Source organism: Hyperolius riggenbachi, chromosome 6, assembly GCF_040937935.1.
Source record: "Hyperolius riggenbachi isolate aHypRig1 chromosome 6, aHypRig1.pri, whole genome shotgun sequence".
NCBI classification, from domain to species: domain Eukaryota; kingdom Metazoa; phylum Chordata; class Amphibia; order Anura; family Hyperoliidae; genus Hyperolius; species Hyperolius riggenbachi.
The window spans coordinates 75,671,136-75,692,022 of NC_090651.1; positions in this window are offsets into that span (position 1 = coordinate 75,671,136).

A 20,887-nucleotide genomic window follows, 5' to 3' on the forward strand; every position below is an offset into this window, starting at 1 on the left:
TTGGTGCACTTGAGGAGGTGTCTGAGGAAAGCGCAGCTGGCCAGGAGGATTATGATGACGATTATACGGATACCACATATGTTCCCGGTAGAGGAGATGACCAGGGGGACAGTTCAGAGGAGGAGTCAGAGAGGAGTAGGAGGAGACGACTCCATGATAGAAGCAGAGGGAGCTCGTCCTCAGAAACAGCTGGGGGCAGTATCCGGTGCCATGTATAGCCAGCTATGGCCAGGGAGCACACATGCCCTTCAACGTCAGCTGCTGCTGATGCCACCGTAGCGCCATCACCCCAGGGGGGCTCAGCGGTTTGGAAATTTTTTCACGTGTGTGTCTCAGATCGGAGCAAAGCCATCTGTTGTCTCTGCCAGCAAAAATTGAGCCGTGGAAAGGCCAACTCTCACGTAGGGACAAGTGCCTTACGAAGGCACCTGGAGAGAAGGCACAAACAGCTATGGCAAGAACACCTGAGTAAAAGCAGCACTCCTCAAAAGACAAGCCAAACTCCTTCTCCTCTTCCTCCTTCAGGTGCATCGTCTTCATCCACTTTCTCCCTTGCACCTTCACAGCCACCCTCCTCCACACCGCCTCTTCCCTTGAGCGGTTCCTTCTCCTCTGCCCACAGCAGTACCCAGCTGTCCGTGAAGGAAGTATTTGAGCGGAAGAAGCAAATGTCTGCCAGTCACCCTCTTGCCCGGCGTCTGACAGCTGGCGTGGCGGAACTATTAGCTCGCCAGCTATTACCATACAAGCTGGTGGAGTCGGAGGCTTTCCGTAAGTTTGTGGCCATTGGTACACCGCAGTGGAAGATACCAGGCCGCAATTATTTTTCTCAAAAGGCCATACCCAAACTGTACTGTGCAGTTGAGAGGCAAGTGGTGTCATCTCTGGCACACAGCGTTGGGTCAAGGGTCCACCTGACCACGGATGCCTGGTCTGCCAAGCACGGGCAGGGCCACTACATTACATACACAGCCCATTGGGTCAACCTGGTGACCGATGGCAGCAAGCAGGGAGTACGTGGCTGCGCAGAGGACCGACTTGTCACACCTCCACGGCTTGCAGGCAGGCCTCCAGCCACCTCCTCTCCACCTGCTATCACCGCTTCGCTGTCGTCATCCTCCTCCTCCTTGGCTGGTGCCGCCATCTCCTCCCCAGCTACACAGCCCCAGCACCCCAGGGCCTATGCTGCATGCCAGGTGCGACGGTGTCATGCAGTGTTAGACATGTCTTGCCTGAAAGCGGAGAGTCACACTGGAGCAGCTCTCCTGGCTGCTCTTAACAAACAGGTGGAGCAATGGCTGACCCTGCACAAGCTTGAGATCGGCAACGTGGTGTGTGACAACGGCAGCAATCTCATTGCTGCGTTGAATTTGGGAAAGCTGACACACATACCCTGCATGGCACATGTGCTTAATCTGGTCGTGCAAAGATTTGTGTCCAAGTACCCAGGCTTAGAGGACGTCCTGAAGCAGGCCAGGAAGTTGTGTGGGCATTTCAGGCGCTCTTACAAGGCCATGGCACGCTTTGCAGAGATTCAGCGTAGAAACAACTTGCCGGTGAGACGCCTGATTTGCGATAGCCCGACTCGCTGGAATTCCACCCTGCTGATATTCTCTCGCCTGCTAGACCAGGAGAAAGCCGTCACCCACTACCTGTATCATTACAGTACAAGGACACAATCTGGGAGGATGGGGATGTTGTGGCCCAACAACTGGACACTGATGCGAAATGCATGCAGGGTCATGGAGCCCTTTGAGGAGGTGACCAAACTGGTGAGTCGCGATGAGGGCACCATCAGCGACTTGATCCCCTACGCCTACTTCCTGGAGCGTGCCGTGCGTAGAGTGGTGGATACAGCTGTGGAGGAGCGTGAACAAGAAGAGTTATGGCAGCAGGATTCATTGGAGCCATTTACACACGAACCCGATGTTTCCACAACACCGGCGGCAGCACAGAGGGGGGAGGAGGAGGAGGAAGAAGAGGAGTCGTGTGGGGAAGGAGAGGAGTCAGACTCTGATGATGGTGATGATGAGGAAGGTGTTTCTGTGGAGGAGGAAGAGGCGGCGGAAGGAGAACAACCGCGGCAGCCATCACAGGGGGCTTCTGCTGCTCCACGTTCCCGTGGTATTGTTCGTGGCTGGGGGGAGGAAGAGGAGTTGCGTCCCGTCACTGAGGAAGAGCAAGAGGAGATGGAGAGTACCTCTGCATCCAGCTTTGTGCAGATGTCCTCTTTCATGTTGTCCAGCCTGTTGAGGGACCCCCGTATCAAAAAACTCAAGACGAATGACCTGTACTGGGTGGCCACGCTACTAGACCCTCGGTACAGACACAAAGTGGCGGACCTCTTACTAACTCAACAAAAGGCGGAAAGGATGCAGCACTTCCAGAACAAGCTGTCGATGATGCTTTACAATGCGTTTAAGGGTGATGTGGCTGCACAACGCAATCAAGATACCACTGGCAGTAACCCTCCTCCTCCCAAGTCCACGCAGGCAAGGACAGGACGCTCCAGCGATCTCAGGGTGATGTCGGACATGCGGACGTTCTTTAGTCCAACTCCTCGCCATAGTCCTTCCGGATCCACCCTCCACCAACGCCTGGACCGGCAGGTAGCCGACTACCTGGCCTTGAGTGTGGATGTAGACTCTGCGAAAAGCGACGATGAACCCTTGGACTACTGGTTGCGCAGGCTTGACCTGTGGCCAGAGCTGTCCCAATTTGCCATACAACTTCTCTCTTGCCCTGCCGCAAGCGTCCTGTCAGAAAGGACCTTCAGTGCAGCTGGAGGCATAGTTACTGAGAAGAGAAGTCGCCTAAGTCACGACAGTGTTCAGTACCTGACCTTTATCAAAATGAATGAGGAATGGATCACGGAGGGCTACTGCACGACCGAAGACTAAGTCAGTCCACTCCCCACACACAGCATCTCTGCCTGCAGGCCGCTTGACTGCCTTCTCCGCCACTACCAACAGGGTCCAGGACTCTAGGCGGATTCCTGAATTTTTAAGGCCGCTGCTAGCAGCGGCCGCTACACTAATTTTTCTGGTGCGTGTACATGTGCCCATCCCCCTTCGTGATCATTACCTTGCCGCGGTGAAGGGGCTTGCGCATCACAATGAAGCAATGACCGCCGGCTATTTGAGTGTCTCGGGTGGGGGTGGCACACAAAAGATATTAAGGTCGTTGCTTCATTGTGGTCAGACCAAATTTGATCAGCTGGAAAGTCACTGTTCTGTCATTCAGCTACATCAGCCGGGCAAGCATATGGGCTGAAAAGCCACCATCACCTGCACTCTCGTCACGGTGCACACCAGTCCAGCACGGCCGTCACTACACAAACGGCTGTTTGCAGTCACTGCATACCTTTCACTGCATCTGTGACTGCACATTATACCTGGCAGTCAGTGCATAACTTGCACTTGAATGGATACACTTTCAAACAATTTAAAAATACAACCATCTAAACTTTCAAACAATTTAAAAATACAACCATCTAAACTTTCAAACAATTTAAAAATACAACCATCTATCATTTTCAAAAAATTAAAAAAAAAGGGCAAAAAAACTTGCCCTCCGTAAAACATTCTTGGCAAATGCTTTCGACTTGGTTTGTCTTCCGCTGGCTCAAGGGTCCATCTGACCACAGATGCCTGGTCGGCAAAGCACGGTCAGGGCAGCTACAGCATGGGTCTCAGCAGGCTCCCACTTCGGGCCGGAATCCAACCTTCATTCCCCGCGGTGACAATGGCAGACTTGCCCTCCATAACGGATTCCCGTTAAAGGATTTAAAGTTAGTTCATTTCAATTAGGGCCGCAAAAGGTCCTCCTGAGTCCTGTATTGTTATTTTTGGTCACTACCTCGGGGCGGGCATGCATGCCTGCCTGCTTCCCTCCTTGCCTGGATGTGTGGTGGTAGACGTTGATCAGGCTCCAACTCCGGAACGCAATACAAGAGGGAGCTCGTCCTCTAGAATCAGCTGGGGGCAGTGTCCGGCGCCATGTATCGCCAGCTGTGGCCAGACAGCCAACATGCCCTTCAACGTCAGCTGCTGATGCCACCGTAGCGCCATCAGCCCAGGGGGGCTCAGCGGTTTGGAAATTTTTTCACGTGTGTGTCTCAGATCGGAGCAAAGCCATCTGTTGTCTCTGCCAGCAAAAATTGAGCCGTGGAAAGGTCAACTGTCACGTAGGGACAAGTGCTTTACGAAGGCACCTGGAGAGAAGGCACAAACAGCTATGGCAAGAACACCTGAGGAAAAGAAGCACCCCTCAAAAGACAAGCAGCGGAGAACAACTGTGGCAGCCGTCACAGGGGGCTTCTGCTGCTCCACGTTCCCATGGTATTGTTCGTGGCTGGGGGGAGGAAGAATGGATACACTTTTAAACAATTTAAAAATACAACCATCTAAACTTTCAAACAATTTAAAAATACAACCATCTAAACTTTCAAACAATTTAAAAATACAACCATCTAAACTTTCAAACAATTTAAAAATACAACCATCTATCATTTTCAAAAAATTTAAAAAAAGGGCAAAAAAACTTGCCCTCCGTAAAACATTCTTGGCAAATGCTTTCGACTTGGTTTGTCTTCCGCTGGCTCAAGGGTCCATCTGACCACAGATGCCTGGTCTGCAAGCACGGTCAGGGCAGCTACAGCATGGGTCTCAGCAGGCTCCCACTTCGGGCCGCAATCCAACCTTCATTCCCCGCGGTGACAATGGCAGACTTGCCCTCCATAACGGATTCCCGTTAAAGGATTTAAAGTTAATTAATTTCAAATACACAGCAGGGCCTCGAAAGTCCGCCTCCTGTATTGTTATTTTTGGTCACTATCTCGGGGCGGGCGTGCATGCCTACCTGTTGCCCTCCTTGGATGTGTAGTGGTAGCCGTTTCTCAGGCTCCACACCGGATTCCATCCCTCATTCCCCGGCCATTACCCGGGGTCACAAATGACAGACTTGCCCGCCTCCATATGATTCTCGTGAAAGGAATGTGGTGTCATCTTTGCCCGCCATAACTGGTTCTCGTTAAAGGATTTAAAGTACATTCATTTCAAATACACAGCAGGGCCTCGAAAGTCCGCCTCCTGTATTGTTATTTTTGGTCACTACCTCGGGGCGGGCGTGCATGCCTACCTGCTGCCCTCCTTGGATGTGTAGTGGTAGCCGTTTCTCAGGCTCCACACCGGATTCCATCCCTCATTCCCCGGCCATTACCCGGGGTCACAAATGACAGACTTGCCCGCCTCCATATGATTCTCGTGAAAGGAATGTGGTGTCATCTTTGCCCGCCATAACTGGTTCTCGTTAAAGGATTTAAAGTACATTCATTTCAAATACACAGCAGGGCCTCGAAAGTCCTCCTCCTGTATTGTTATTTTTGGTCACTACCTCGGGGCGGGCGGGCGTGCATGCCTGCCCGCTGCCCTCCTTGGATGTGTAGTGGTAGCCGTTGCTCAGGCTCCACACCGGATTCAAACCTCTCATTCCCCGGCCATTACCCGGGGTCACAATGGCAGACTTGCCCGCCTCCACAGGATTCTCATTGTAGCGGTACTGAACAAGTACACAGCAAGTAGAAAATGTAAATTAAAAACAAAACGTAAGCTTTTTAACAATGCCATGGAAAGTTGAGAAGGAAGTCACACATTACCTGACATCACTGAGTGAGGAAGAGCAATCACGCCATGTTGCGCAGTAGTCCAGCATGGCCGTCACTACACAAACAGCTGTTTGCGGTGCGTTACACAGTGAGTTTGGTGTGTCAGTGTGAAACAGTACTCTAATTACACTCCCGGATTGATGTATACACATGCAAGATGTTTTAAAGCACGTTAGGTCTGCAATTTAGCATTCAATGTGATTTCTGCCCTTAAAACGCTGCTTTGCATCACATCCAGATTTTTCCCCGGGACTTTTGGCATGTATCCCACTCCGCCATGCCCCCCTCCAGGTGTTAGACCCCTTGAAACATCTTTTCCATCACTTTTGTGGCCAGCATAATTTTTTCTATTTTTCAAAGTTCGCCTCCCCATTGAAGTCTATTGCGGTTCGCGAATTTTTCCGCGAACCGAACCTTCTGCGGAAGTTCGCGAACCCGGTTCGCGAACCGAAAATCGGAGGTTCGCGACATATCTAGCTAAGAATTCTTTGGTCATCCACCACAGTTATTTTCCGTGGTCTTTTGGTGTTGCTGAGCTCACCGGTGCGTTCCTTCTTTTTAAGAATGTTCCTATCTCTCTGATGGGTTTGTTTTTTCAGCCTAAAATTGGTTTGCTGTTCACTGAAAGTGATAACTCTTTGGATCTTCTCTTGAGAGTTGACATGAACAGATTCCAAATGCAAATAGCACACTTGAAATTAACTCTCGACCTTTTATCTGCTCATTATAATTGCAATAATAAGGGAATAACACACACCTGGCCATGGAACAGCTGAGAAGCCAATTGTCCCATTACTTTTGTTCCCTAAAGAGACACTTAAGCCAGAAAAAAAAATGAGTTTTACTCACCTGGGGCTTCTACCAGCCCCCTGCAGCAGTCTTGTGCCCTCGCAGCCACTCACTAATCCTCTGGTCCCCCGTTGCTAGCTAGATTAGTTTTTTTCCGACAGGCCCCTCAGGACAGGCCACGCGTAGCTTTTTCAGCATTCCCGACTGTAATTAGCGCTATTGCGGGCCGCAACACATACAAAAATACGCGTTGCCGCAATACGAACGCATAGATATGCGGCAACGCGTATTTTTGTGCGCGTTGTGGCCCGCAATAGCGCTAATTACAGTCGGGAATGCGGAAAAAGCTACGTGTGCCCAGTCCTGACGGGCCTGTCGGCAAAAACGAAACTAGCTGGCAGCGGGGGACCAGAGGATTAGTGAGTGGCTGCGAGGGCACAGGACTGCTGCAGGGGGCTGGTAGAAGCCCTAGGTGAGTAAAACTCATTTTTTTTTACTTAAGGTTCACTTTATCAAATAGGAGGCACATATGTAAACTGTTGTAATTCCTACACCGTTCACCTGATTTTGATGTAAATATCCTCAAATTAAAGAGTCTCCGTAACAAAAATTGCATCCTGTTTTTTATCATCCTACAAGTTCCAAAAGCTATTCTAATGTGTTCTGGCTTACTGCAGCACTTTCTGCTATCACAGTCTCTGTAATAAATCAATGTATCTTTCCCCTGTCAGGCTTGTCGGCCTGTGTCTGGAAGGCTGCCAAGTTCTTTAGTGTTGTGGTTCTGCTATGAACTCCCCCTTCCAGGCCCCTCTATGCACACTGCCTGTGTATTATTTAGATTAGGGCAACTTCTCTTGTCTCTCTTATCTTTTACAAGCTGGATAAATCGTCCTCTGAGCTGGCTGGGCTTTCACATACTGAAGAATTACAAACAAGGGCAAAGCTGTTTGCAGGAAGAAAAGAGCAGCCTGAAACTTCAGTGCATGAGAGATGCAGGGGGACAGAAACACACAATGATATCTTGAGATTCAAAAGGAAGGGTGTATACAGCCTTCTTGTGTATGGATGTATTTTCTATGTGTGGACATATTGTACATCAACCTACTTCCTGTTTTGGTGGCCATTTTGTTTGTTTATAAACAAACTTTTTAAAACTGTTTTTAACCCTTTCTGGACCAGCACCCTCTGCCCCCTTAGGTGCTGGTCCAGCAAACCGCCGCCTCCCGACGAATCGCCGCAAGTTATCGTCACTCCCGCCGGACACGCCGCTCTGTCCCCGCTGCAGGCTAGTCTCTCTGCCGTTGCTATTATGGCACAGCGCTGTGCGCCGGTCAGGAGCCGCTTTCATTGGCTCCTGTCCCTGTCACTCCATGTAAACCAATGGGAATGGCTTACATGAATGACAGGGCCAGGAGCCAATGAAAACGGCTCCTGCCCGGCTCACAGTGCTCTGCCGTCATAGAGGCGGCAGGGCAGCACATTACGGCGGGGGCAGAGCGGACCGGGCGACGCGGACGGGCTGGGGCACGCGGTCAATGGGACGTAGAGCTTACGTCTGGTCAGGACCGCAGCGCCCCCTGCCCGACGTAGATTCGTACTCGCTCGGTCCGAAAGTAGTTAACCACTTTTAATGCGGCGGGGAGCGGCGAAATTGTGACAGAGGGTAATTGGAGATGTCCCCTAACGCACTGGTGTGTTTACTTTTGTGCGATTTTAACAATACAGATTCTCTTTAAAGCTGACAGTCTGCAGTTAAAGCACATCATGTTCATTTAATTTCAAATCCATTGTGGTTGTGTACAGGGACTAAAATGTTATTGTGTTGATGTCCCAATATTTACTGACCTGACTGTAGATAATTTTGTCAGGCCTGTAGGAATATTCACTCACGAATCATCTCCAATGCCCCAATCTATCTCCACACGCTTCACCCTATGTGGCGCATCCCCGCTTGAACGAGAGGTGAGAAGACAACAGCTACCCGACTTCGGTTACACCCAGGCCTTTAGTGTGCAAGGTATTGGAGCTGAATGCAGGGTGAGCAAATAAACTTTCAGGCCTAAACAAGAACACAGAGTAGCAAAGTCCAGCAACAGTCCAGGGTCATACACGGGTAAACAGAGATATCGCAGTACAGGAGGGCTAGGCAGAAGAGAGGTCAAAGAACGTATCCGAGGTCAAACCAGGCAGCAAACAGTCATAATGATAATCCAGGCAATAGGTCGGTTCAGGCAGCAGACAAGGGAGGTCCAGAAAACAAACAGAGGTCAAAATCCAGATAATCCAATATTACAAGAGCAGGTATACAAAGCACCCAGCAAGCTAGAGCTATCACAGGCAACATGCAACGGTCACAGCAAGGTTTAAATACTGACAGCATCCAATCAGTGGCCGGCCACATGCTCACAACAGCCAATCACACACAGGCATTAATCCTGATTGTCAGCTGACAGAGAGATCAGCTGACACAGGTGGCAATACATGTCAGCTGACTAGTACTGACCAGCAAAACATCCTGAGTATGTGTCAACTATAGCTAACTGGTTAAGGTCATCGCCTCCAATGTGAGAGACCAGGGTTCAATCCCAGCCAGGGTCAGCATCCATTATATTTATATTTATTAAATAAACCCCTGCTTAAGTGTCAGCTGACTATCCTGTCAGCTGACACTACCTCTGTCGCTGCCTCAGACTAGAGATGGCCCTAACCTCCGATTTTCTGTTCACGAACTCCCGCAGAAGTTCGGTTCCCGCAAACTTTTGCGAACCGCAATAGACTTCAATGGGGAGGCGAACTTTGAAAACTAGAAACACTTATGCTGGCCACAAAAGTGATGGAAAAGATGTTTCAAGGGGTCTAACACCTGGAGGGGGGCATGGCGGAGTGGGATAGACGCCAAAAGTCCCGGGGAAAATCTGGATTTGACGCAAAGCAGCGTTTTAAGGGCAGAAATCACATTGAATGCTAAATTGCAGGCCTAAAGTGCTTTAAAACATTTTGCATGTGTATACATCAATCAGGGAGTGTAATTAGACTACTGCTTCACACTGACACACCAAACTCACTGTGTAACGCACCGCAAACAGCTGTTAGTGTAGTGACAGCCATGCTGGACTGGTGTGCACCATGGCCAGAGTGCAGGCCATGGCGGTTTTCAAGCCCATATGGTTACCGGGCTGAGGTAGCTGAATGACAGAACAGTAACTGTCCAGCTGATCAAGTTTGGTCTGTCCACAATGAAGCATCGACCTTATTATCTTGGGTGTGCCCCCCCCCCCTGAGACACTTATATAGCTGGCGGTCATTGCTTCATTGTGATACGCAAGCACCTTCACCGCAGCAAGGTAATGATCACGAAGGGGAATTGGCACATGTACATGCCTTTTGTTTTGTTGTTGCAGCTGCAGTGCAGCCAGAAAAATTAGACAGGCATGTACACGCACCAGAAAAATTAGTATAGCGGCCGTTGCTAGCAGCGGCCTTAAAAATTCAGGAATCCGCCTGGAGTCCTGGACCCTGTTGGTGGCGGCGGAGAAGGCAGTCAAGCGGCCTGCGTGCAGAGATGCTGTGTGGGGAGCGACTTAGTCTTGGGCAGACAGTCACATGGCATGCAAGCAGAGATGCTGTGTGTGGGGACTGACTTAGTTTTGGGATGGGAAGTAGGCCTTCGGGATCCATGCCTCATTCATTTTGATAAAGGTCAGGTATTGAACAATTTTGTGACTTAGGCGACTTCTCTTCTCAGTGACAATGCCTCCAGCTGCGCTGAAGGTCCTTTCTGATAGGACACTTGAGGCAGGGCAAGACAGAAGTTGGATGGCAAATTGGGACAGCTCTGGCCACAGGTCAAGCCTGCGCACCCAGTAGTCCAAGGGTTCATCGCTGCTCACAGTGTCTACATCCACACTTAAGGCTAGGTAGTCGTCTACCTGGCGGTCCAGGCGTTGGTGGAGGGTGGATCCGGAAGCGCTAAGGCAATGTTATATGCAGTGGGTATTGTATATGTAGAATGGTATATGCAGTGGGTATTACAATGTGCACCTGTCATACACAGACAGGTACCGGACAGGCGCAGTGATACTGCATGCGCTCACGTAGGTGGGTGGGTGCACAGTGAACAATAGGTAGGTATATGCAGTGGGTATTACAATGTGCACCTGTCACACACAGACAGGTATCGGACAGGCGCAGTGACACTGCGTGCGCTCACGTAGGTGGGTGGGTGCACAGTGAACAACAGGTGGGTATGTGCAGTGGGTATTACAATGTGCACCTGTCACGCACACAGGTAGTAGTCACTGAACGTGCCACTGCCTGGCAGTGGCACGCACAGTAGGAATTGGCAAGGCTGTCTATGCAACACAAGTGTCAGTGGGACACACAGAAAAAAAATAGATTACAAGAACAAGATTAGCTCTCCAAAGAGCTGTTGTGGGGTGCTTTTTTAGCAATAAGAATCAGCAAGGAGCAAGCTAACAAGCCTACAAGAGCCTAACTAAGCTTTCCCTATGAGAGTCTGCAGCAGCTATCCCTTCACTAATTACTGCAGGCACACGAGTGAGTGAAAAGCCTGACGCTGCCTGCCTATTATAAGGGGGGGGGGGGGGGGCTCCAGGAGAGAGTGTAGCCTGATTGGCTACAATGTGCCTGCTGACTGTGATGTAGAGGGTCAAAGTTGACCCTCATGATGCACTATGGGAGTTCGCCGGCGAACCGTTCGGGCCATCTCTACCTCAGACCATACTGCGGCCGAGAGGAGCGAGACATCTGCCCACCAGTATGCGCAGAGCGATCCCTAGTGTGCGTGTCACCAGCGGAGAATGGCTGCCGACATGCGAAAGTGCCAGGACGCGACCCGCTCTTGGCAAAGACGGCCACATCGCTGGATCCCGGAGGTAAGTACCTTACAAATTTATTGTATTATCTCTGTTTTAGAACACACTTACAAGGTAATACATTTGGAATGGATCTCATTTTCTAAAGAAAGAAGCAAACAAGGAAAAAGATAACACACACACACACCTCCTTCTAATCAAGTTTTGAGCATTAACTGAGTATACCCAAATATCATGATTTCCTAGATGTGTTCAATAAGAAGGGAGTGGATGCGCTTTCACCATATCTATGATTGTCTGATTGAACTGTTCCCAGTGGCAGCGATTCCTTGTGGAAAGATCTGTCCTTTATTGGAACCAGATTTGAAAACCTTATTGGACTGTATTGATTAACCACCTTGGCGTTTAATTGTCTTGCGGCGCTCGGCCGCGAGTGTTTCCTTTTCTTTTTATCATGTAGCCAGCCTGCGGCGGTGATTGGCCAGGCTGAGCAATGGGTCTGGGGGTGGGCCCTCTTTCGTAGCGCGTAGCGGCGGCGATCGAGTAGAACACGCAGCTAGCAAAGTGCTAGCTGCGTGTTTAAAAAAAAATTGTGAAAAACAATGCGCCAGGGGCTGAGATATCCAGCGTGGCGGTACCGGATGAGCTGAGCTCGTCCATACTGCTAAGCTGGTTAAAAGAGATTTATTAGGCCCTCCACATCTCCTACAGGGGGCTGGGTCCTGGAATCTTCTTTGTGGAGAAGGATGGTTCCCAATGCCCATTAATTGATTATTGGAATCTGAATAAGTTGCAAAGCAGTGATGTGAATTTGCACTCCCAAATAGCGTGGAGCTTCTGACGAAGTGGTCACGTGGACCACGCCACGCGTGGAGCGTTTGCCATGCCTTCCTCCGCCCTTACTTATCTGGCTGCCTCATATTGCTACCAGGGGACCCTGTCCAGGACTATGTATGTATTATCACACACATTGGAATTGCTTGGTTCATGTTAGCTTGTCCATAACTTATGCACTTCATAATTGGTTTACATGCTCATGAGCCTATTACCCTTTATACTATAAACTGTATCTGAACTTCTTTGCACTTGTTTGAACCCAGAGCACTTTAATTTCTGGCAGCTTTCTATTTATACAATTTTTGACCATTCAGGACCCGGGTCCCACTATTCTATTCTTGGTTCACATGAACCAAGATGGATATGTACAGCAGCATTTAGGGTTTACCAGTTCATTTTTGGAGGTGAGGCATTTGAGATTTTATACACGTATTACTCCCACATGAATGTATTGTGGATTTCTTTTTAATTGTTTTTAGACATGTTAAGCATTCAATAAACTTTTTAGTATGATTAATGGCGGTGCAGCAATTTCATACTAGGGACCCTTTCTCTCTTTTTGTGTATACATGGAATCTGAATAAGATTTCTATTAAAAAAACCCTATCCCTTTCCACTTTTTACAAACTAGATTTGTGAGGCGCTTATAATAATAATAATAACAATAACATTTGTAAAGCACTTTTATCCAGGCCCGGCCCTAGACTTTTTGCCGCCTGAGGCAATTTTCAAAGAAATCGCCGCCGCCCCCCCAAGCCGTGGGTGTGGGGGGCCGCCCGAGCTGGAGGGGATAGCGGGCAGGAAGGGGGTATTGGGCCTAGCGGCGGGGAGGGGGGTCGGACCCCCCCCTCCCTCGCCTGGGCCCCCCGTCCTCCGCTCCCCTCCAGCTTTAAAAAGTTCCTTGCTGTGGCTGCAGCTATGTGTAAGAGGCAACGGGCGGGGATTACTCACCTCTTCCTCGTTCCAGGCCAGCGTGCGCTCCACTAACGTCACTTCCTGCGGCGTAGCAGGAAGTGACGTCAGTGGAGCGCTCGCTGACCTGGAACGAGGAAGAGGTGAGTAATCCCCGCCTGTTGCCTCTTACAAATAGCTGCAGCCAGCACGGAACTTTATAAAGCTGGAGGGGAGCGGAGGACGGGGGACCCAGGCGAGGGAGGGGGGGGTCCGACCCCCCTCCCCGCCGCTAGGCCCAATACCCCCTTCCTGCCCGCTATCCCCTCTAGCTCGGGAAGGCCGCCCACACACACGGACGGGCGGGTGCCGCCCCCCCAGAAGTGCCGCCTGAGGCAAAAGTTTCACCCCGCCTCATGGGCGGGCCGGCCCTGCTTTTATCCCATAGGACTCAAAGCGCATAGTTGTGTCTCAGATTAATACAGGGTTGCAGGCTGGGTTGTGTTACAGGGGAGATAGTCAGATGTTCATGAATGCCAGACTGAAGAGGTAGGTTTTTAGTTTAGACTTAAATGCTTCCAGGGATGGAGATGTCCTGATTGGGTGTGGCAGGGAGTTCCAAAGTGTAGGGGCAGCATGACAAAAGGCTCTGTCTCCAGAGGTTTTGAGGTGGACTCTGGGGGTGACCAAGGTGTTACGTCCTTTTGATCTAAGATTGTGGGGGGTGTGATGCAGTTGCAACAAGTCCTTCAGGTATCCAGGGCCCAGATTGTGCAAGGATTTTAAAGTCAGTAAGCCAATCTTAAACAGAATTCTCCATTTTATCGGTAGCCAGTGGAGTGAGCACAGGGTTGGTGTTATGTGGCAATGGCGGGGTTGGCTCGTTAACAGCCTTGCAGCGGCATTCTGTACTAATTGCAGGCGGCGTAGGTCTTTCTTATGAAGGCCTGTGTAGAGGACATTGCAGTAGTCTAACCTTGATGTGACGAAGGCATGAACTAGGGTTGGAAGTTCCTCTGAAGGAATTAGGTGTTTAATCCTTGCAATATTCCTTAGATGAAAGAAGGAATGTTTCACAACAGCTGAGATTTGATTCCTGAAGCTTAATTTCCCATCAATCAGTACTCCCAGGCTGCGCACACAGTCTGAGTTGTTCAAGTCTGAGCTCCCTATCCTTAGCGGTGTTGGTTGAGACTGGGGCTGCTTTGCTGTTGAGCCCTGGCCGTCGATAACAAGAACCTCAGTTTTGTCAGCATTAAGTTTTAGCCAATTATTATTCATCCACTCCTGAAGCTCAGCTAAGCATGCGTTTATTTGTGGAGTAGGGTCTGTGACGCCAGGTTTGAATGACAAATATAGCTGGGTGTCATCAGCATAGCAATGATATGTCAGGCCATGTTTTCGTATGATTTCTTCATGTGGCAGCATGTATATGGTGAAAAGTAAAGGGGATAATATTGCGCCCTGAGGTACACTGTATTTTAGTGGTACAGGGTTGGAGAGGAAGGGCCCTAAGGCTACCCTTTGTGTTCTGCCAGCCAGGAAGGAGTTGAACCACCGGAGAACAATGCCATCTATGCCACAGTACTCTTGTAGCATGTTGAGCAAGATTTCATGATCGACTGTGTCAAAAGCTGCTGAGAGGTCGAGCAAAATCAGGATGGAATATTGACCCTTGTCTCTTGCAATGAGCAGATCATTGCAAATCTGGGTAAGGGCTGTTTCACAGCTGTGATATTTCCTGAAGCCAGATTGAAGATGGTCAAGGATGTTGTTTCTGGAGAGCCTGGCTTCAAGTTGGAGGTAGACAGCCTTTTCAATATCTTTCCCCAGAAAGGGAAGGTTTGAGACAGGTCTGTAGCTGTTTAGAGCATCTGGGTCTAAGGATGGTTTCTTGAGTAGTGGCCTAACGATTGCTTCTTTCAGAGTAGAGGGAAACCACCCTTCTTGTAAGGAACCGTTGACTATTTTGTGGAATGCCGGTGTAAATAGTTCAGGGCATTTCAACATGAACTTAGTGGGGCCAGGTCGCAGGTAGTCTGGCTAAGGTTTGAGAGGATATCCAAGATGTCTTTTTTCAGTGATTACCTTAAAATCAGACCATGGTGGTAGGCTGTTTTTGCACCTGTTATATGGCTCTGCATGGGTTTCTGGGGCTGCGAATTGAATGGCAGATAGTATGGAGGAGAGGGTGATGGATAGAAGACTGCTTTTAGATCACGTTTTGGTCACTTTGAGTACATTGTGATGCGTTTCGGCCTGCGTTATGCTCCCGCAACTTGCCAACACTTTGTGAATGACATTTATTTACATCTTCAATGATGACTTGAAGAGGATCTGGCTATGAATCCAAAGAAGGTGTGGAGTTCTGTATTGGCAGGGACTCACAGACAATAAAGGTGTCCAATGCTTTATCGTCTTACCAACTTCTACTAGAAGTTTATTACCCCTTTCTAATCCACTGTCGGACTTGGTCTGACAGTGGATTATTCTCCTACAGCTCCGATGTTGAACTATGTCCGACAAGCAGCATATTAGCTGCCGCTAGGGGTGCCATTGCTGGAAATAATCCCCTTTAGATCAATGTGTCGGACTAAGTACGACACTTTGATCACTGCCGGTCCCATGCTGTGCAGCATAATATAAATATTACATAGGCACATTCAGGCTTATGTATTATGCTGGTGTGAGTGCAATGTGGTTGGAGCTAAAGTGCACAAGGTTCTGCTGGGCCGCCATCCACTGATTGACAGGTCGCCTCCTCGCACTAGTGTGAGGAGTTACAGACTCCATCAGCGCCCACTGTAAGTAAGCAAGTACAAGCAGATTACCCACAGTTCTGGAGGTAGATGCCGCCAAAATATCAATCCCCAGGGGTAATATTCATAGACCATAAGAATTTGAAGTATTTATGCACTGCTAAAAGGCTCAGACTTCCCCCTTCCCCCCAGGTTATGTGGGCTCTGATTTACTCCAAATTCGATTTCCATATAGCATACCAACCTGGCTCGAAAAACTCTATGCCAGATGCGTTGTCCTGAATGTTTGATGAGGGGTCTCACAGTGGCCAGGAGGAAATTATACCCCTTAGGGGCCTTAAAGGATAACCGACAGGAGAGGGATATGGAGGCTGTCATATTTGTTTCATTCTAATCACTTCCCGACCTCCCATTGGCTTTGAAAAGTGGCCATCTATGTGTGTCGCCCCACGTTGTCCTGAATGTTTGATGAGGGGTCTCACTGTGGCCTGGAGGAAACAATAATTTCTTCCAAACATTTCCTAATAATCAAACCAGATATACTCTCTGAGATAAAAGAGGCATCTGCAAGACTACCTCTTGATGAAATGCACGAGATGTGCCAGGAAGAAGGAAGATGGCCTCTTTTATAGGAATGGTAGAATTCGATTTCCGATTGCAGCAGAAATGGAATGACTGGCCTAAAAACTTTGAGTCTTTGTACTCAGTATTCTGCGGATTTTCAATTTCTGCGGTACAATACTGATTCTCTGATTGGGTCGATACTTCTGAGTCTTTTGATTGGCCTAACATTTCTGAGTCTCAGTAATGCAGGATTCTGTGGAAATCTGATTTCTGCAGTCCAAAATTCCAAAAAAGAATTCTAATGACAAGCTTGAGGAGTTATGGGTGGAAGTTTTGAAACTTTGCCATGATCACGTCCTGGCTCGCCAATTTGTAACCATTAAGACTTTGGATATCTACAGAAGGATTTGCTAGTGGTTTGAGATGATGAAGGTTGCAATTAGTATGTCTCTTTTTGTAGTGTGCTTATTTCAAGGCCCCCATGGTGAAACCTTGGGGACCTTTGTCTCCTTTGCCAGTTGCCTCTTGTCCATGTAACAAGACCTGCCTTGATTGCATCCTGGAATTGCCTCTCTTTGAAGTTTTTTTTTTAATCTGTACTAGTGGTGGTGGTTGATAGTTTAACCAAGATGGTTCACTTCATTACCATGAAGGGGATTCTGACAGCAGCTAAGACTGCATATTGCTTCCAGAAGGAAATAGGTTGCATGGTCTTCCTTTACATATTGTCTTTTAACTCTTCTCGAGACTTAAAATCCATTCTTCACTCTTATCTGGCTATTACCTACAGACCATCAGTTAGACAAAGAGAACAAATTGGACCCTGGATCTGTTGTTTCTCCATACGTGGCTTAGTACAAACTGCAAAACACAATTTTGCATTTGTTTCCAAAAATTGCGAGTTTAACCATGTTGTAACCCTGCTGTGGAAACACTCTCATTGGGTAATACGGCACTAGCTCTTTGCTGATTGCTGGCCATTGGCAAGCACATCACAATCACCCTGAATGTGAACTAGCCCTTACCAATTGTAGAATTTGCCTGTAATCTGTTTAAAGTGTACCAGAGCTGACCTAAATGCAAAAATCCATACTTACCTGTGGCTTCCTCCAGCAGCATAAACACGTGTCAGTCCCTGGCCTTCCTCCCACGGTCTGCCGTTCAGCTATGATCAGCCCCGATAATAGGCTCAGTCGGGACCAGTCTGGGTCTTCTGCAGGGGCGTAGCAATAGGGGGTGCAGAGGTTGCTTCCGCATCGGGGCCCTTGGGCCAGAGGGGCCCCAAAGAGCCCTCCCTGAACTACAGTATTAGCTCTCTATTGGTCCTGCTCTCATAATAGTCACTTCTATAGATGCTTTAAATTGTGGTAATCATTAACAGACTGTTCCCCATCAACTTCTTGCACCTCTGACACTGTGGTTGCCATTGGCAGGTTTTGGTGTGCCGTATCAATTGTTATGTATAGAGTGCTTGGGGGGCCCCATTGTAAAATTTGCATCAGTGCCCACAGCTCCTTAGCTACGCCACTGGTCTTCTGTGCATGCACAGACCTCCCACGCATGCACAGTAGACCTGGGCTGACACGACTGAGCCTATTACCGGGGCTGATCACGGCTGAACGGCAGACTGAGGGAGGAATGGCCAGGGACTCACACATGTTTATGCTGCTGGAGGAAGTCGTGGGTAAGTATGGATTTTTGCATTAAAGTCAGATCTGGTACACTTTAAACAGATTAAAAGGCTTGTATTTTTAGGGTGACAAAATCCACTTGTTTCGGATCAGAGTGACCCATCTTCAGGCTTTATTAATACAATGAAGATCTGAATGAGATCAGATTAGAAATAATCATGAAGGATAATTACAGTACATCTGGACAAAATAAAGCCAGGATTGAGTTGATAAGTGACTGAATTTTATTCCAAACGTATACCACACGTGGTCAATTGTTCCAGGTGATTCCCACACTTCAAATTACAGGCCTGTGATGCTATGATGCCTACCGGACTCCTATTGGTATTTGAGACGCTAAAATGGTCCACAGCAGCTCACTGTATTCAGGTAGTGAGTGTTCTGTTGCAGCCTAGATATAATAAGGTTGACTCTTTACCCTATGCCGAGATAAGAAATACATGTTATAAAAATGCAATCGAATATTGATCCCCCCTCCCCCTTTTTCAGCAGCTGGACTAATCTAAAGACTGGCAGTAAAATCTGATGAAGCAGGTGGTTTGGGCACGCAGTAGTATAGTATGCGCCCTGCGCAAGGGAAGTTCAGGGATCAGATGATCGCCAGACCCCAAATTACTTCTCCCTCCGAGTTGCTAAGTCTTGTAGGGGGAATAGTATTTAACAGGGATTTGATAGGCAGCAGGGTGACCTGTCATTTGACTCACCCTGCGCCCAGCTTACTGGTATGCAAATGTAATACTCCTATTGCCGGGTCCTGTTAGGGCCTGATCCCACTGACGCAGTTGTGTCCGCTTTTCAGTTACACATCATTGTTACAGATGCTGAAAAGTGGACACAACTGCGTTAGTGGGCTTAGGCCCTTAGAAACACTGTGGAATGGATGTGTCCTATATGCCTTTATAAATGAAGGAATTACGCTAAGATAAGGTTTGCCATCAATGCTCGCTATGAATCTTAAAGGGTACCCGAAGTGACATGTGACATGATGAGATAGACATGTGTATGTACAGTGCCTAGCACACAAATAACTATGCCTTTTTTTCTTTCTCTGCCTGAAAAAGTTAAATATCAGGTATGCAAGTGGCTGACTCAGACAGGAAGTGACTACAGTGTGACCCTCACTGATAAGAAATTCCAACTATAAAACACTTTCCTAGCAGAAAATGGCTTCTGAGAGCAAGAAAGAGGTAAAAAAGAGGAATTTCTTATCAATGAGGGTCACATTGTAGTCACTTCCTGTCTGAGTCAGGACTGAGTACACTTACATACCTAATATTTAACTCTTTCAGGCAGAGAAAGAAAAAAAGGAACACAGCATAGTTATTTGTGTGCTAGGCACTGTACAAACACATGTCTATCTCGTCATGTCACATGTCACTTGGGGTATCCTTTAAAGTCCATACTTTCCTCAACTAAAGTGAAATCCATTTAAAGCACACCCAAGGTGAAAAAAAAATATATAAGATAAACAAATGTATCTACCTACCTTCTCCTAAAATAACTTTTTTTAGCTATCCTACAGTTTTATTTTATATTTAAATCCGATTTTTAAGTTTTTACTGTTTCATGGCCTCTTCTCAATGGTTCATTGAAATATGTCAGAACTAAAATCTATGAACTATTGCCCCTCTTTTCTGCTCTCAGAAGCCATTGTCTGCCAGGAAAGTGTTTTATGACTGTAATTCCTTATCAGCGAGGGTTACACTATAGCCGACCCGGTCCAAACAGAAACTGTCACTTGCATACCTGATTTTTAACTCTTTCAGGCAGAGAAAGTAAAAAAGCAACATAGCGTAGTTATTTGTGTGCGTGGCACTGTACATACACATGTCTATCTCATTATGTCACATGTAGTCTTGGGTGTCCTTTAAAATTGTGCATGTGTTTGATAAAAAAAATGACAGCTGTACTTTACTCCCACAACAGCTGTTCATGGAGGAGGGAGGGAGGAAACCCTCCCTCAACCCCTCCAACTACCGCCCTATCTCCCTCCTCCCCTTTGCCTCAAAACTCCTTGAGCGTCTTGTTCACAAATGCCTGACCCAGTACCTCAATGTCAACTCCCTGCTAGACCCACTGCAATCTGGATTTCGGCCTGCCCACTGAAACAAAACAGCTTTCACAAAAGTGGTCAATGACCTTGCCTTAGCTAAAGCTGAAGGCAAATACTCCATTCTCCTCCTCCTTGACCTTTCAACAGCTTTTCACACAGTGGACCATCCCTTACTCCTCCAGTCCATGAGCATTCACAACCTTGCACTGGCCTGGCTCTCATCCTACCTCTCCAACCGCTCCTTCATGACCTCCTTCAATGAGTCCTCATCCACCCCCAATCACCTCTCGGTGGGAGTCCCCCAAGGCTCGGTCCTTGGCCCCCTACTGTTCTCCCTGTACACATCCTCCATTGGCAATGTTATCTCCTCCATGGATTTTAACTATCATCTCTATGCAGATGACACCCAGATATACCTCCACACCCCTGACCTATCCACTACTACCATGGACAAGGTCTCCTCCTGCCTATCAGCCGTCTCCTCCTGGATGTCCACTAGGTTCCTGAAACCAAATCTGGACAAAACAGAATTTATGATCTTCCTATACAATAAATGTTGAGGCGGGTGTGACTAGAGGGGAGCAGCATCTGGGGCCCAAGGTCGTGAAGGGCACCAAGGGGAGGCAACAGACACCATTAGTAGAGGTGTGAACATTGGGGGAGGCTCCATCAATTTTAGTTAAATCACTGTTGAGGCCACTTTTTGAAGGACACCTGCAGACCAAGCGATCACGTGCGTGGAATTGTATTGCAGAAAATACGATTCCACACGTGCGTGGCGCATAAAACCTGCGGCGGGTGTT